This window comes from Otolemur garnettii, unplaced genomic scaffold (genome assembly GCF_000181295.1).
Source record: "Otolemur garnettii isolate 467f Iridium unplaced genomic scaffold, OtoGar3 scaffold00013, whole genome shotgun sequence".
Taxonomy (NCBI): Eukaryota; Metazoa; Chordata; class Mammalia; order Primates; family Galagidae; genus Otolemur; species Otolemur garnettii.
In genome coordinates, this window is record NW_003852408.1 from 1,112,330 (window position 1) to 1,117,826 (window position 5,497).

At 44.2% G+C, this 5,497-nt stretch overlaps 1 long non-coding RNA gene across 1 annotated transcript in view; it reads right to left on the bottom strand.

The window, feature by feature from the left end:
- The window catches only part of LOC111723583, an 11,020-nt gene extending 6,092 nt beyond the window's left edge, over window positions 1–4,928 (bottom strand). Inside the window, exon 1 of the long non-coding RNA XR_002772100.1 lies at window positions 4,850–4,928. This is a non-coding gene — a long non-coding RNA (uncharacterized LOC111723583). The remainder of the gene's footprint in view (window positions 1–4,849) is intronic.
- Window positions 4,929–5,497: the final 569 nt, after the last annotated feature.

Here is a 5,497-nt window from a genome sequence, read left to right on the forward strand (position 1 = left end):
TTTTTGGTTGTAGTTGTCATTGGTGTTTGGCAGGCCCAGGCTGGATTCGAACCCACCAGCTCTGGTGTATGTGGCTGGCACCTTAGCCGCTTAAGCTACAGGTGCCTAGCCGCAAATTGAAATTTTAAAAATCCACAGTGAGCTCCCAAAAGCTAACGCTCTAGCCATCTGGCAATGCTGTGATGGCATATAGGATTTGTTTAGGGTACCAAATAAGACACAGGAGCTGACAGTCTCACAATGCTGGAAGAAATCAAAAAGCCCAATCCAAACTGGCTTCTAACTTCACATTCCTGGGCACCTTGGGGAGAACTGCTGCCCAAATATTCTAAATCAGCTTTCTATCCACTCTGCCACGAATAATCACCTTTTTGTATTCTAGAAGAATTCTGCAAACAATGAGCTAAGGCAGAGGTTAACTCCTGAGGGTGGATAACAGAGGGGCAAGGTGGTCACTCAGAAAAATGCCGCCCTTCTCTTAAGAGTTTCCTGCCACTATGCTGGCACCCATCAAAGTGATTCTCGCTCCTCAAGCAAAAGCTAGGAGGCAGCCAAAGAGACACCCTACCCAAGTCTCTGCTCTGAAGAGTAGCTCTGATGGGGCACTATGGACCTAAGCACACTTAGTCTTCAGGAGAACATTCCCTGGTTATGAGCTGTCCACCCCAGGCCAGTTCTGGCTTCCTTTTCTCTACTTGCATATTTGATAAAGCCGCAAATCCTTTTTGGTTTGGTAGGGGAAATTTCAATCGCTCATCTCCAACTTTATTTTATTCTGACTTCATTCCCCAACAATGTAGATCACACTTCTGTACACGCAAATCCAGACAGCTAAGTAACCAGAATTCTTCCCTAGCTCCTAAGTGGGACTTTCCCTGAAGCCCACTTCCCTGGTTAAAAGGGAAGTACTTATTGTAATGGAAGTCATATGAAACAGTCCTAAAATATTAGCAGCCATACATAATGACATAAAATAGCAGATAAATCGAGGAAAAGTATTTTGTGGTTCAAGAAATACTAACCAGCAGTTTTCCTACCAAATTTCTTGATAAATCACCATCTACTCAGAAGAGGTAAAAGAAAAGGGAAAGAGGGAGAGAAGACTGAAGTGCTAAGGGGCCTCTGACATGGCAGATCCAAACAGAGCTGGGCATCATCATCTTGGAATGCCTCTTTCACTTAAAGTGAGGTTAAATCAATAGAGATGCAACATGAAATCCTTTCGCGTCTGTTAAGACAATGAAGTCAGTGGATTTTTGTTGCTGTTGTTTATATTCAAACATTCTAACAGACTTCCAAGTCTGTGCTGCAACCCCAGTATTCCCTTCATGTGTCCCCCATTACACCAAAAAGATATGAGGGGGCCTTAAAAAGAACAAAGAGACCACAAAATGGCAATTATGCAAATATATGGCTTTTCACAGCAATTCAAAGATATTTTTCCTGGGGCATTTAGTGTCTACTAAGAGGAGAAAGAGTCATTTTAAGTTTTCTTCCATTCTGACAATTCTTTTATTTTAAAGACTTTTTTCTCTTAGCATCTAACATGTTGTCAATTTTTAAAGATACCATCTTAAGTAATTTAAGAAAGGCCAGGAGCAATGGTTCATGCCTGTAATCCCAATATAGTTGGGATGTTAAGGGAGGAGGATCACTAGAGGCCAGGAGTTTCAAGTCCAGCCTGGGTAACATAGCCAGACCTTGTCTCTACAAAAAAATAAGAGAAGTTAACTAGGAGGATTGACTGAGCCCAGGAGCTTGAGGCTGCAGTGAGCTATGATGATACCACAGCACTCTACCCTAGCCAAGAGAGACCCTATACGAAAGAAAGAAAGAAAAGAAAGATGATGATGGGGGGGGAGGAATAAAAGACTATCCATTAAACCAGTGATTTGCAACCTTCCTGACGTGGCCCTCTAATACAGTTCCTGTGGGTCGTGACCCATAGATTGAGAACCGCTGCATTGAACTATGACAAAAACCTTCTTATCATATTCACTGTAAGCACTCTGATTTTAAGAAAATTGAAAGCAAAAGAAAATCTTAAGAAATACAGTAGAACTTCTTTAAGTTGATCAACAAAGGGACTGTAACAAACAGGACCTACTGCACTGATATGTAGGTGTGGTGCATGTCTGGTCTATGAAAATTAGGTCAACTTGGCTTGGTGCCTGTAGCTCAGTGAGTAGGGCGTCGGCCAAATACACCAAAGTTAGTGGGTTCGAGGCCAGCCTGGGCCTGCTAAACAATAATGACAACTACAACCAAAAATTAGCTGGACATTGTGGTGGGTGCCTGTAATCCCAGCTACATGGGAGGCTGAGGCAAGAGAATCGCTTAAGCTTAAGAGTGAGACGGTCTCAAAAAAAAAAAAAAGAAAGAAAAATTAGGTCAACTTAAGGTGATCAGTGTAGGGAGGTGGTCAACTATGGAAGTTTACTGTAATTAAATATGGTATTATTAAAACAATTCCATTTAGCACTGGCCTTCTAAAAATTTAACTTATTACTTTATTTCACATATTTGTTATTTTCTAGCCTGCAAGTCATTATCTTACCCACCATTGGAGCTGGGACATGTTTTCTCCCTACTTGTGCATATTAGCAGCTGTAATTCTATTATGTTTTACCTCCCTACTTGTGCATATTAGCAGCTGGAATTCTATCTTGACTATAGTTGACTATACTTTCAGGAGAAACCTTTTTTTTTTTTTGGAGACAGAGTCTTACTCTGTTGCCCCGGATAGAGTGCCATGGCATCGTATCTCATAGCAATCTCAAACTCTTGGGTTCAAGTGAACTGTTGCCTCAGCCTCCCAACTAGCTGGGACTACAGGTATCCACCACAATACCCAGCAAGTTTTTCTTTCCTTTTTTTTTTTTTTTTTTGTAGAGACTGAGTCTCACTTTATCACCCTCAGTAGAGTGTGGTGGCATCACAGCTTACAGCAACCTCCAACTCCTGGGTTTAGGCGATTCTCCTGCCTCAGCCTCCCAAGTAGCTGGGACTATAGGTGCCCGCCACAATGCCTGGCTACCAGCAAGTTTTTCTATTTGTAGAGATGGGGGTCTCACTTGCTCAGGCTGGTCTTGAACTCCTGAGCTCAGGCAATCCACCTGCCTCAGCCTCCCAGAGTGCTAGGATTATAGGCAGAAGAAACCTTTTAAATTGCTTTTTTTTTTTTTGAGACAGAAGTCTCACTTTGTCATCTTGGGCAGAATACAGTGTCATGTAGCTCACAGCAACCTCAAATTCTTAGGCTCAAGTGATCTTCTTTCCTTAGCCTCCTGAGTAACTGGGACTACAGGTGCCCACCACAATGCTTGGCTAATTTTCCTATTTTTAGTAGACACAGGGTCTTGCTCTTATTCAGGCTGGTCTCAAACTCCTGAGCTCAAGTGATCCTCCTACCTCAGCCTCCCGGAGTGCTAGGATTACAGGCATGAGCCACCGCGCCCAGCCTTAAATTGCAATTTTTTAAATGTGGTATTACCATCTGAAAACTGAATTTAGGATAAAGAAATCAAACTAGTAAAAAAAATAGTATGGGTGGTCTCAGCCATGTGTACAGGAACTCTGTGTATGTATTTTATCCGTAGCTCACACTGGCATCCTAGAGTACACAAACCCCTGGCCACCTGCTCCTGTCCCTCACAGTGTCAATTCTCTTCTAGCCCACGTGAGGGATGCAGATTGGAAAATGCTTATTTCCTTTCTGGGAAGGGGGGATTCTGAAGTAGCCACTACAGTTAACACGTTCTGTTCCAATTTTGGAAATACTCTTATTTCTCAGGGATGGCAGTGGTGGGATAGTTTGACGCTTGGGAATAGGCTCCCATCTCCAGCATGAGCAGACACTAGCCTTTCACTCAGAATATATCTACCCAATTCCCTTTGCTACAGAGACAGACATGGACTAGGTACTCTTAATTGAAATTCAAATATTCCTGAAATCAGTATTTTAGGCTGGGCATAGTGGTTCACACCTGTAATCCTAGCACTTGAGAGGTCAAGTTAGGAAGATCACTTGAGCTTAGAAGTTTGAGACTGGCCTGAGCAAGAGTGAGATCCTGTCTCTACTAAGAATAGAAAAATTAGCAGGGTATTGTGGAGGGCACCTGTAGTCCCAGGTACTTAAGAGGAGGCAGGAGGATCACTTGAACTCAGGAGTTTGAGACTGCTGTCAGATAGCCTTACGCTATAGCACTCTACCCTGGGCAACAGAATGAGACTTGGTCTCCAAATCAGTAAATCAATACAGTCAATGCTTTAGTTGCCCCAGCCTTTGCTATCTCAGTGCCTCTGCAAATCAGAACATGTGAACTGTTCTAGTGACAGTACAACCTGGAACTGTCTTTTACATAGACCTGAAATCAGCTCCCATTTACTTTCATCACTGAAGCTCTGAATTTATAACACTGTTTCCTCACAACTGACAAATACCACCAGCAAACAGGAGACATACCTCTCATATAACCAATACTGGGGCCTGTGGAACTGCCCCTTAGTCATAAGACATTGCTAGGTGGCTTAACAATGGCCACATCTGAGCAAAAGAAGGAAATCTGTGGCACATTTACCATCAGGAAATGTTAGCATTAAAAGAGATCTGAGATCTGTTGTTCCATGAAGCCTCATTTTCCAGAGGAGAAAACAGAGGCACAACAAGGGTAAATGGCCTACCCAGAGGTTCACCAGGAAATACGTGACCTGGGGAGGGCAGTGGCTTGGGACTCAGTGCTGGCCAAGGCAAAGTTGGGAGTAAATGGGAAAAGGGCATCCCCTTGGGAAGAGGGGTCTCATGTCTGAGAGGTATGTCACAGTATAGAGAAGATAGATAAAGCCCTACCCTGAGTGTGAGAGACAGAGGGGGAGCGTCCGATCAGCGGCCGCTGCTGTTCACCAGGCCATGAAACTCCTCCCAGGCCCTGGCAAACCGGAGACAAAAAACAATAGCACATTCAGATCAAAAGCTTTTGAACAGAGAGCAGACATGATACTCCCACATCCCACTTCAGACTCCCTTTAGGTTAAGTAGAGCCATAGGTACCTGGGAACAGAGCAGTGAGGTCCCTCTCAGACCAGCAGCACCGCCTACCCATTCAGGACACCACAAGCCTCTTCCTCACTCTGCTTGGGAAGTCTGCTCTTGCTCCCTCAGGGATTTGCAACTAACCACTTCTTCAACAAGGCTATAGGAGAGGCAAGTGAGGCTAGAGCTGAAGCTCAAACAGCACACTTCCAATTTACAGTAGCACTTCCTGCCTAGGGTGTGTGAGAACAGGTGGCAGAAATAATCTTTCTGCACCAGGCTTCCCCCTTGGGGTAAAGGCAAGTACTCATCAGCATAGTGATGCTTTAAGATGCAATGAGGAGGCTCGGCGCCTATAGCTCAACTGGCTAAGGTGCCAGCCACGTACACCTAAGGTGGTGGGTTCGAATCCCCAGCCCGGACCCGCCAAACAACAATGACGGCTGCAACCAAAAAATAGCCGGG